Source organism: Cherax quadricarinatus, chromosome 21 (genome assembly GCF_038502225.1).
Source record: "Cherax quadricarinatus isolate ZL_2023a chromosome 21, ASM3850222v1, whole genome shotgun sequence".
NCBI lineage: Eukaryota > Metazoa > Arthropoda > Malacostraca > Decapoda > Parastacidae > Cherax > Cherax quadricarinatus.
In genome coordinates, this window is record NC_091312.1 from 8,176,425 (window position 1) to 8,189,535 (window position 13,111).

Consider the following 13,111-nt stretch of genomic DNA (forward strand, 5'->3'; position numbering starts at 1 on the left):
ATACACATGAAGGATATACTTCTCAGAATATATATAAAGTGAGACAGGCACCCACTTGGGGAGCCAGGATAGGCTAATATATTATCACTGTATAAGAGCTAGGCTGCACCTGCCACAAGTATTGTAATTAGTTAATAGTTTAACACTGAGTAAACTCGAGCACAAAGCTCCTTACCGTCAACTAAACTTGCTTTCTGGCAATATAAATGGAAATGTGTTGCATCTTTTATTAAGCACGCTCATAAACAGTTTGCAAGAGGCCAGCCAGTTGATTCATACAAATGAACACACGAGCGCGCAATAGGGAGCTTGAGTGCACACTCGCACGCGGGAACCTGAGTGCGCACTCGCACACGGGAACCTGAGTGCGCTCTCGCACACGCGAACCTGAGTGCGCTCTCGCACACGGGAACCTGAGTGCACACTCGCACACGGGAACCTGAGTGCACACTCGCACGCGGGAACCTGAGTGCACACTCGCACGCGGGAACCTGAGTGCGCACTCGCACACGGGAACCTGAGTGCGCACTCGCACACACTCTGAAAAATCACCCATCCTACATGAACCAGGGAAATATGAAAGTGTCAAGAGTGATACCACTTAATATTCCATTACACGTCAGCGACTATGACAAGAATGGAGAGTGAAAGGACTGTGGCAGGATAGAGCAGTGAGAACTGTGGATGCTCAGGAAGAGAAATGCAAGAAAATTTAAGTGACCTGCCACTTTGGGTGGGTTTTTGTGACATAGTAACGGGTAATTTTTCTATGGGCATATAATAAGAAAAAAAAACGCAATTCCAGGTTGTGATGGCTTTGTAGGACGGTGGGCCGCCAACAGCAACAGCCTGGTCGACTTGAAACTCATCATGGAGGTCTAGCCCCAGTCCAGGCCGCGAGTGAGAATATCCTCATGGTCCGGTCTCACAGTCAAGACTCATCATGGAGGTCTAGCCCCAGTCCAGGCCGCGAGAGTGAGAATATCCTCATGGTCCGGTCTCACAGTCGACTCATCATGGAGGTCTAGCCCCAGTCCAGGCCGCGAGAGTGAGAATATCCTCATGGTCCGGTCTCACAGTCAATCTCCTAAACTGGAAAATAAATACTGCACGAAGCAGTACTCGTAGGAAATACAGGAATGTAAAGGTAAGCGTACATCACATCTTATCTGCTCACTAGACAATTCAAATAACTTACGACGTTTCGGTCCGTCCTGGACTACTGTCAAGTCACAAATGTGACTTTTGACTTGACAATGGTCCAAGACTGACCAAAAGGTCGTAAGTTTGCTCTCCTAACCGCGGGTTATTTGTGAATTGTTCCAGTCACGGTATTGTGACTTTATTCTTCAAGACTAACAATCTTTCCAGAATCACACTGCCACTGGCTGCTTACTGTAAAAGACATGAATAAATAAAGCTGTGTGCAAAATGCAAATTGTCTTGTGACCTCTTACCTTGACAGAGAATTTTATGTAGATCTTCACCTCACTTTGGTAAAAAAAGATTATATTACTGCATCGTATCAGTATTTTGCAATACAGTCCTTAAGTCGTTTATTGCAAGTTCAAACAATGGACATACAGGACGACACTGAAGTATATAAAAGAATACAGAAAAGGATGTGTATATAAATAGTTCGGAGAGCCGACAAGTTGATAAATTAGACATGTGCAACACTTGGGTATCTTTACTGAGGAAATGTTTCGTCACACAGTGGCTTCATCAGTCCTATACAAAGAAGAATGGTGAAAATCAGAAGAAGTTAGAGGTAATCAGTCACTCAATCTTTTCAAGACTGATGGAGTGATTACATCGATTCCAGGCTGAGGGATTGATTACCTCACACTCCTGATCTTTACCATTCTTCTTTGTATAGGACTGATGAAGCCAATGTGTGCCGAAATGTTTCCTCAGTAAAGATACCCAAGTGTTGCACATGTCTAATTTATCAACATAGAAGGGTGCCTTCCTCCCATCCCCCCGCATCCTTCACACCGGTGCTCAATACTGCCCTCAGACTCACCAACACTGAACAACTAACTTCATTGAGGCTACCCGCTTCGTTGAGGCTACCAGCTCCATTCAGGCTACCCGCTACATTGCAAGCACATTCTCTACTGGTTCTCTACTGGAACCAACCGCTCTTGGAAGGCCACCCACAAATCACAAAGCTCTTCACCCCACTTTAAATGTAGTCTTCACCCACAAGCTCCTATTCATCACAGCCTCCACCCCCCCCCCAGTAGTGCCTCCCCCACATGCACACTGGTGTGGTGGATGAGACAGTAGTGGATACAAACTCAACAGACAACTTCAAAAAACAGATATAAGGCCCAAGTCATGAAATCTGTGATGCCGATCAAAGTGAGCTAAGAGACGGGGTCAGTAGCGGAGTCTCGACCCCCACAAACAACCCGGTATGTGCACAGCCTGGAGCCGAGTCTCAACGCAAATCGGTGTGGCGGAAAGGTTAAAAAGAAACAAGAGATAGTACAAAGATTCGTTCCCAGGCTGCTAACTGGACACTCAAGTCCACAATGAGCCACAGACGTTAAGAAACACTGGCATATAGGTAAGAAAAACGCAAGTGGAACTAGAGAAGGACGCAACAAATGAGATTCAAGAGACGGGTACATGAGGTGGAGCTCCACACCCACAAAAATCAGCAACGTAAATACAGTCCTGACATTACGAGGCGAGATTAATCAAATTAGCACCCGCAGCAGCAGTGGCGGGTGATACCCTCTGCCTCCCACCACTCACCGGCATCCACTCACCTATCGTATTACTGTTCGCCAGTGTCCCTAGTAATCCCCAGCGCCCTCCAGCCCACCAACAATTATGTTAAATCCGGAAACCATAGATTACAGATCAACGAACCCCAATACGGAGGCTTGCCAGTAAAATCCTCAATTCGTAATTGACGGGCTTACCTTTCAAAGACCAACTGCGAGTTTTTTTTAATAGTTGTCCCGAGCACTGAATTTTCTCTCTATGGACTGAAGCTAAAATGCTGGGTGGTAGTAAGATGAGAGAGCAGGGTGGATAGGGGACAGCAGGGCAGGGAAGGTGGTTATGGTGGAAGCAGAGAGAGAGAGAGAGAGAGAGAGAGAGAGAGAGAGAGAGAGAGAAACAAGCTGCCGTAACGCTGAAAAAAGGTGTAATAATGGTTATTGTTTTTTCAATTACGCATAATTATCATTTATTGAGGAACAAGATCATTAAAATACAAAGATGTGAAAGACCACCTGACTGTTTAAACACACAAACATCCAGACACACAAATAGATAACTTTATTAAGGACCTGAGTGTATACGTATACGTGTGTATATAAATATGTTAGCATGTATAAGAAAGCAGACCTATAATAACCTTCATAATACATTAGTCGATAAAATAATAACGAGAATGTCTCTTCGATCAATAAACTCAACCTAACAGACTGTCTCACCAACTCTGTCATTTATAATCTCTGTCTTAAGTATATCTTATAGCCAGACACTGCACAACCCTATCTCATACCTATTCAGGTAATTGTTAGTAGTTTAAGGTTTCATCGCCCCCGCGGCCCGGTCTCGGAACAGGCTTCCTAAATTGAAAAGGAAATATTTCAGGATTACAAATACTTAAAAAAATAGTAAAGATAAGTTTAAAATGAATGTAAGGAGAAGGTTACAAGATTTGTTTGTCAGCTTACACTGTCTATAACCAACACGTTCACTCTCTCAGTTCTAAGCCACCTCCCTTATCCAACCATCTACCTCTATTCCCTTTATAGCACTTATCGCCATTATCAACCATTCATTAATAGTTACTTCCCATCCCTCCCCCCTTTCCTCCAGGTAAGTGTTAATATTCAGTGTACTTCCCATGCAAAAAAGAGAGAGAGAGCAATCTCCTCTAATTCCTTCCCATTACCTTTCTTTGTAATTTTCACGAACAATACACACCCTCCACAGCTACTATGAAAATCATTACTCAAAATCAATCTAATTACCCCAGTTACAGCAATTACTACCTGGGGGGAACTTCCCCCGCCAGGTACACTCCCAGGTAACGAAGAGCATGACTAGCGAAGGTAGAAGCACTACCTCCCACAGTACGTAACAACTACTTATACATTACCTCCCACAGTACGTAACAACTACTTATACATTACCTCCCACAGTACGTAACAACTACTTATACATTACCTCCCACAGTACGTAACAACTACTTATACATTACCTCCCACAGTACGTAACAACTTATACATTACCTCCCACAGTACGTAACAACTTATACATTACCTCCCACAGTACGTAACAACTTATACATTACCTCCCACAGTACGTAACAACTACTTATACATTACCTTCCTCTAACTGAGGTGCTAAATACAAACATTTCATTACGTAAACCAACATATAATCTTCACTTCAAGGTTTGCAACCTTCGCTTCCATACCTCCCTCTAGCCTGCGTGTGTGTACTTACCTATTTGTGGTTACAGGTCGATTCAGAGCTCCTGGCCCCGCCTATTCGCTGGTGGCTACTAGATCCACTCTCTCCCTGCTCCATGAGCTTTATCCACCCTCTTCTTAAAGCTATGTATGGATCCCGCATCCACTACATCACTCTCCAGACTGTTCCACTTCTTGACAAGTCTGACCGAATACTTCCTAAGATCCCTGTGACATATCTGAGTTTTCACCTTCCAGTTATGACCCCTTGATGATGTCTCATCTCTGAAACATCTTTTCCCTATCACTTGTCAATTTCTCTCAGTATTTTATATGTCGTCCCTATCCCTCATGTTCTCTAGTGTCGTCAGGATGATTCCCTTAACTTCTCGTAGAACATACCCCATAGCTCCGGGACTAGTCTTGCTGTAAACCTTTGCACTTTCTCAAATTTCTTGATGCCCTGTGTGAGGGAAGAGTTGCGTGCGTGAGTACGCACCTGTGCTTGTGTGCATACGTACCTGTATGTGTGAGAGAGACCCGAGTGGCTGGTTGGCTTTGGTAGTAATTTTTTTTATCTGACTAAATGAGTAAAAAGTGAAACAGTGTATACAAGAGTGAGGGCGGCGATGGTGGTTAATATGGTGCTAGACGCCCGAAATGACCGGTGAGTCTAGCAGGACATCCTTTGTTACCATGGCAGACCTCTCTATCCCCTCCCCTCTCTCTCTCTTCCCCATCACCAGTCTGGCCACACCCCACCACCTCCATCCATGTTTTTGTCCCCCCATATCTCTCACTCCTTTCCCCAACTCCCATTCTTCTCTAAATCCTGCTGCTATCCCTACCATAATGGGTTAAATAGTGTTGAGTGCCGCTCTTGCCATGAGCATATTCGGGTCGTTTTCAATTCACGGGTCCTGCCTAATCAGTTTAGAGACACGGTTGGTTAATTGTGAACTTGCACAGAGGGGATGCTGAATGGGATGGTGGGAAGGGGTGCGGAAGAATGCAGCTGCAGTGGCTGACAATAAATATATATATATATATATATATATATATATATATATATATATATATATATATATAATATATATATTTCTTTTTCTTTCTTTCAACACACCGGCCGTATCCCACCGAGGCAGGGTGGCCCAAAAGGAAAAATGAAAGTTTTTCCTTTTACATTTAGTAATATATACAGGAGAAGAGGTTACTAGCCCCTTGCTCCCGATATATATATATATATATATAGAGATATATATATATATCTATATATATATATATATATATATATATATATATATATCGTGCCGAATAGGCAGAACATCTTGCCATATAGGACAAGTGAAAGTTTGTGTATGCAATAATTTCGCCAAAATCATTCTGAACCTAACGAAAAAAAATATATTTCACTGTTTGTTTAGTGTTAAATTATTGTAAACAAATCTAAAATATATTTAGTTGGGTTAGGCTAAAATAAATTGTTCTTGTTATAATAAGGTTAGGTAAGTTTTCTAAGATTCTTTTGGTGCAAAATTAAAATTTTTTACATTAACATTAATGAAAAAAATATATCTTTAAACATATAAGAGAAAATTTTAGAAAGGACTTAATTTTAAATGAGTTCTTGCTAACTGACCAGTTTTACATATTCGGCACGACATATATATATATATATATATATATATATATATATATATATATATATATATATATATGTATGTGTGTGTGTGTGTGTGTGTGTGTGTGTGTGTATTTACTCACCTCACCTAACTGCAAACCTTTGCACTTTCTCTGATTTCTTGATGTGCTTGACCAGGTGTGGGTTCTAAACTAGTGCTGCATACTTCAGCATGGGTCTGACATACACAGTGTACAGTGTCTTGAACGATTCGCTAGGCTCATTGTATGGCCTCTGGAGGCGGGACAATGTGTTGTGGGGTCGAATCCTGGCCTGCCGCAGTTTGGAAAATGATTATATATATATATATATATATATATATATATATATATATATATATATATATATATATATATATATATATATATATATATATATATATATATATACATATATATATATATATATATACATATATATATATATATATATATATATATATATATATATATATATATATATATATATATATATATATATATATATATATACACGTCGTGCCGAATAAGTAAAACTGATCAATTAGCAAGAACTCATTTAAAATTAAGTCCTTTCTAAAATTTTCTCTTCTATGTTTAACGATATACAAGGAAACTTAAGGCACACGGAATAGGAGAAATTTTTTCCTGGGTAGAGGCATCGCTGACAAATAGGCAGCAGAGAGTTTGCATAAATGGGGAGAAATCAGAATCGGGGCACGTCACAAGCGGTGTTCCTCAGGAGTCAGTGTTGGGCCCGTTGTTGTTCACAATTTACATAAACATAGATGAGGGAATAAATAGCGATATAAACAAATTTGCTGATGACATCAAAATAGGCCGTCCAATTCATTCTAATGAGGACACTAGAGCACTCCAGGATGATTTGAATAGACTGATGCAATGGTCGGAGAAGTGGTAGATGCAGTTTAATGTTGACAAATGCAAAGTTCTAAATGTTGGACAGTTAAATAACCATGCCACATATAAACTAAATAATGTAGATCTTAATACTACTGATTGCGAAAAGGATTTAGGAGTTCTGGTTAGCAGTAATCTAAAACCAAGACAACAGTGCATTAGTGTTCGCAATAAAGCTAACAGAATTCTTGGCTTCATATCTAGAAGTATAAATAATAGAAGTCCTGAGGTTGTTCTTCAACTCTATATATCCTTGGTTAGGCCGCATTTAGACTATGCTGCTCAGTTCTGGTCACCGTATTACAGAATGGATATAAATGATCTGAAAACGTACAGAGGAGGATGACAAAGATGATCCCATGTATCAGAAATCTTCCATATGCGGATAGACTGAGGGCCCTGAATCTGCACTCTCTCGAAAGGCGTAGAATTAGGGGGGATATGATCGAGGTGTATAAATGGAAAACAGGAATAAATAAAGGGAATGTAAATAGCGTGCTGAAAATTTCCAGCCAAGACAGGACTCGCACAAGTGGTTTCAAGTTGGAAAAATTCAGATTCAGGACGGATATAGGAAAGCACTGGTTTGGTAATAGAGTTGTGGATGAGTGGAACAAACTCCCAAGTACAGTTATTCAGGCTAAAACGTTTTGTAGTTTTAAAATTAGGTTAGATAAATACATGAGTTGGTGTGGGTGGGTACGAGTTGGACCTGACTAGCTTGTGCTGCTGGGTCTGGTGCCGTGCTCCATCCTTGAGTGGAGATGACCAGACTGGGTGGGTCATTGGGCCAAACCGGGGGGGGGGGGGTCATTGGGCTAATCCGGGGTGGGGGGGACATGGACCTGCTCCGCATGGATCAGTAGGCCTGTTGCAGTGTTCCCTCTTTCTTATGATCTTATATATTTCTCTCATTTATGTTTATGTAAGAATTAATAATTTTGTACCAAAAGAACTTTAGAAAACTTACCTAACCTTATTATAACAAGCACAATTTAATTTAGCTTAATCCAACTAAGTATATTTTAGATAAGTTTACAATAATTTAATAATAAACAAACACAATGAAATATATATATTTTTAATTAGGGTCAGAATGATTTTTTGCGAAATTATTGCATACACAATTTTTCATTTGCCTTATTCGGCAAGAATAGCGTTGCTATTTAAGCTAAAATAGCAAGTTTTACCTATTCGGCACGACATATATATTTGCACAAGCCTGGCGACAACCAGAATAAATATCAGTAAGGTGTTCACTTCAACTATGTTATTTACTCCCCTTGTCAGCATTAACATACCATTCCAGTTGTTCTTTCGCCTGAAGGTGCTCGAATCTTCAGGTGGCCCAAGAAAAGTAATGAAGTCCTCTGTATATATCGGGAAGAGTATATCTCTCTATATTCATGCTCTTCTGCATGCCACTGTTGTAACGTCTACTTTTTTGAGTTGTCAGCTTAAACCAGTCTGGCCATTCTTCTCTGACCTCTAAATTACCAGGCGTTTTCGCCAAAAGAGCTGCCGCTCACTGGATGCTCTGTGTTTTTCACACCATTCTCTGTAAACTCTAAGAGATTCAAATCCCAGGAGATCACCAGTTTCTGAGATACTCAAAACACCCCGTCTGGCACTAACAATCATTCTAAAGCTAGTCACTTAGATCGTATTTCTTTTCCATACTGGTGTTTGGTCTAAACAACATTCCACTTTTGCAGGCTTCGAACATTCGCAAATTCCCAGCCGCCCAATCATATTTAAAATATGTCATTACATATGTTAGGAATTGTGGGGGTGGCAGTTTGTTTGGAGATAGGACAAGAAAGTCCTTCAATATGACACTAATATCAACTCTACGGCTTGTTTTTCTATCACAATTCTTCTAATATGACAATAAATAATATTAATCACATAGAGATATGACATATACTCTAGAATGAATAAAGTATGTCATTAAGTATGTCACAGTGTTGCTCTGTTGTTGTTGGGTGTATAAGGGCCACTGAGAGCATAAGCCGTAATTACATGGTGGTGGAGGCGGCGGCATCAGAGGCGGTAGACTAGAGACGGCGGTGTTGTCAGTCGCCCTATATAACTCCAACAACACTGGAGGAGTTAGGTTCGTGCTGTCCTTTTTCTATCGATTAATCACTTAACTTACTTGCTACACTGTTAATGCTACACTTTATCGTTGGCTGGCACAATAGCCTTTATTGACTGTGCTGCTTTAGTATCGTACATATCGCAGAATCACTGAAGAGGGCACATTCTCCCCTCTATTTTGGGAAGTCCATAGGGTTGGAGGTTTGTGGCGAGGATGTGGAAGAGTTGGTGGAGGACCACAGGGAAGAGCTAACCACTGAAGAGCTGCAAGACCTTCATCTGGAACAGTAACAGACCACAAATGAGGAAATTGCTTCATAGTACGATGAGAGAAGGGAGGTGCCTTCTTCAGTGGTTAAGGACATTTGTGCAAAGTGGAATGAGGTGCAAACTTTTGTGGAGAAATATCACCCTGACCTAGCTAAAACAAGCCATATCTGCAACATGTTCAGTGACGAAACCTTGTCCCACTTCAGGGAAATCTTAAGACGCCAGAAACAGACCTCTCTGGACAGTTTTTTTGTTTGTTGGACAGTTGTGCAGTGACTCTCAAGCTGGTCCTAGTGGTAGTAAAAGACAAAGAAGGGACGTAACCCCAGAGAGGGCTTTGATACATGAAGTCCTTATAGTGGGGGATTCCCCTTCCAAACAATAATCAGTCCTCCCCCTCTCCTGCTCCCTGACTTCCATAAGCCAACAAGAGTCTTCAATAAAGGTATGTAATAGTGATTTAAATGTTCATTTATTTATTTTATTTAGTTCTCATTGTTTTGTGTATGTAAAACTATAATTAATCTTTAAAAAAAATATTTTTTGTTAATATTTTTGGGTGTCTGGAACGGATTAATTGTAATTACATTAATTCTTATGGGAAATATTATTTCGGCTTTTGGTCATTTCGGTTTTAGGCCAAGCTTCTGAAACGGATTACGGCCGATAACCGAGGGTCCACTGTAATATTGTAACCATGAACGAGTGGTATTTAATCAATAACAACACTACGGCTAGCCGGGGGATTCAACCCGTGTTGCTTTAGCCTACCTCATGGTGAGCGAAAATTCACGATGCTCTAACCCACTGGACCATCCAATCCTACAAAGATCATGCACCCAGGAGAGCTAGGTGTTGTACCGTGATCCAAGGACATATGATGGTGTGGGTGCCTCAGAGCTAATTTCATCCTACTCCCCGTTTGGTGTACTAGCCTCCACAAGCAGTATATATAGTATTGTAACTATGAACGAGTGGTACTTAATCAATAACAACAGTGCAATTTGCCGGAACATCTCTGGAACATTTTATCTCTGTCCATCTTGTCGATTCCTCTCAGTATTTTATATGCTGTTATCATGTCCCCCTGTCCTTCCTGTTCTCCAGTGTCGTCAGGTCAATTTCCTTTAACCTCTCCTGGTAGGACATGCCCCTTAGCTCCAGGACTAATCTCACTGCAAACCTTTGCACTTTCTCTAATTTCCTGACGTGCCTGCCAAGGTGTGGGTTCCAAACTGGTGCTGCATACTCTAATATAAGCCTGACGTACACGGTGTAGTGTCCTGAATGGCTCCTTACTGAGATATCAGAAACCTATTTTTAGATTTGATAGTCGCCTATATGCTGCAGCAGATATTTGGTTGATGTGTGCCTCAGGAGATATGTTCGGTATTATACTCACCCCAAGATCCTTTTCCTTGAGTGATGTTTGTAGCCTTTGGCCCTCTAGGCTGCATTCTGTCTGTGGTCTTCTTTCCCCTTTCACGATCTTCATGACTTTGCGCTTGGCAGGGTTGAACTCCAGGAGCCAGTTGCTAGACCAGGCCTGTAGCCTGTCCAAATCCCTTTGTAGCCCTGCCTGGTCTTCCTCCGACACCTCGTCACGTACCATGACTCGCTGTTGCCTACCTATCAGGTATTCTCTGATCCACTGCAGTGTCTTCCCTGTTATAACTGCCTGGTTCTCCAGCTTTTGCACTAATCTCTTGTTTGGAATTGTGTCAAAAGCCTTTTTACAGTCCAAGAAAATGCAGTCTACCCACCTCTCTCTCTTGTCTTACTGGTGTCACCTTCTCATAGAACTCCAAGAGGTTTGTGACACAGGATGTCCTGTTGAATCCGTGCACACCACTCTTCTCCTGATAATCTTCCCCATGACTTTGGATATTATGCATGTCAGTGATACTGGTCTGCAGTTTAACGCTGCATGTGTATGTGTGTGTGTGTGTGTGTGTGTGTGTGTGTGTGTGTGTGTGTGTGTGTGTGTGTGTGTGTGTGTGTGTGTGTGCGCGCGCGCGCGCGTCAATTACACGACATTAGTACAGATGAATTACAAATGACAATAGCATTTCAGTCTACACAAATTTGTGTGTGTACATTATATATATATATATATATATATATATATATATATATATATATATATATATATATATATATATATACATATATGTCGTGCCGAATAGGCAGAACTTGCGATCTTGGCTTAAATAGCAACGCTCATCTTGCCATATAGGACAAGTCAAAATTTGTGTATGTAATAATTTCGTCAAATTTATTCTGAACCTAACGGAAAAAATATATTTCATTGTGTTTGTTTAGTATTAAATTACTGTAAACAATTCTAAAATATATTTAGTTGGGTTAGGCTAAAATAAATTACTCTTTTTATAATAAGGTTAGGTAGGTTTTCTAAGATTCTTTTAGTGCAAAATTATAAATCTTTGCATTAACATTAATGAAAAAAATATATCTTTAAACGTGTAAGAGAAAATTTTAGAAAGGACTTAATTTTAAATGAGTTCTTGCTAATTGACCAGTTTTACATATTCGGCACGACATATATATATATACATGTATATATATATTACATACAAGCATAGTCTCTACGTCCGCAACAGGACTCGAACCTGCAAACTCTGTATCAGAGTCCACATCACTTTACCACGAAGCAAGACCCCAGATGACTGGGGTCTGGCTCCGTGGAAAAGTACTGTAGACCCTGATAGAGAGTTTGCAGGTTCGAGTCCTGCTGTGGACGTAGAGACAATGTAAATAATTTCGCCTGTTTGCGAATTATATATATATATATATATATATATATATATATATATATATATATATATATATATATATATATATATATGTGTGTGTGTGTGTGTGTGTGTGTGTGTGTGTGTGTGTGTGTGTGTGTGTGTGTGTGTGTGTGTGTGTGTGTGTGTGTGTGTTTCGTGACGAATTTTGGCTTAAATAACAACGCTCTCTTTGCCGAATAAGGCAAGCGAAAAAACTGTGTATGCAATAATTTCGCAAAATCATTCTGAACCTAACGAAACAAATATATTTCATTCTGTATGTTTATTATTAAATTATTGTAATCTTATCTAAAATATATTTAGTTAATTAGACTAAATTAAGCTGCACTTGTTATAATAAAGTTAGGTAAGCTTTGTAAGCTTCTTCTGGTGCAAAATGATTAATTTTTACATTAACATAAATTAAAAAATATATCTTTAAATGTATAAGAGAAAATTTTAGAAAGGACTAAAATTTAAACGAGTGCAAAGGTAGAAAGTTGAAAGTGAACACAGAAAAGAGTAAGGTGATGAGTATATCAAATGATTTAGATAAAGAAAAATTGGATATCAAATTGGGGAGGAGAAGTATGGAAGAAGTGAATGTTTTCAGATACTTGGGAGTTGACGTGTCGGCGGATGGATTTATGAAGGATGAGGTTAATCATAGAATTGATGAGGGAAAAAAAGGTGAGTTGTGCGTTGAGGTATATGTGGAGACAAAAACATTATACATGGAGGCAAAGAAGGGAATGTATGAAAGTATAGTAGTACCAACACTCTTATATGGGTGTGAAGCTTGGGTTGTGAATGCAGCAACGAGGAGGCGGTTGAAGGCAGTGGAGATGTCCTGTCTAAGGGCAATGTGTGGTGTAAATATTGTGCAGAAAATTCGGAGTGTGGAAATTAGAAGGTGTGGAG

General features: G+C 40.1%; 1 long non-coding RNA gene across 1 annotated transcript in view; it reads right to left on the reverse strand.

Annotated features, from left to right (window-relative positions):
* Window positions 1-8,241: 8,241 nt before the first annotated feature.
* The window catches only part of LOC138853022 (uncharacterized), a 38,663-nt gene continuing 33,793 nt past the window's right edge, over window positions 8,242-13,111 (reverse strand). Inside the window, exon 3 of the long non-coding RNA XR_011392259.1 lies at window positions 8,242-9,404. This is a non-coding gene — a long non-coding RNA (uncharacterized lncRNA). The remainder of the gene's footprint in view (window positions 9,405-13,111) is intronic.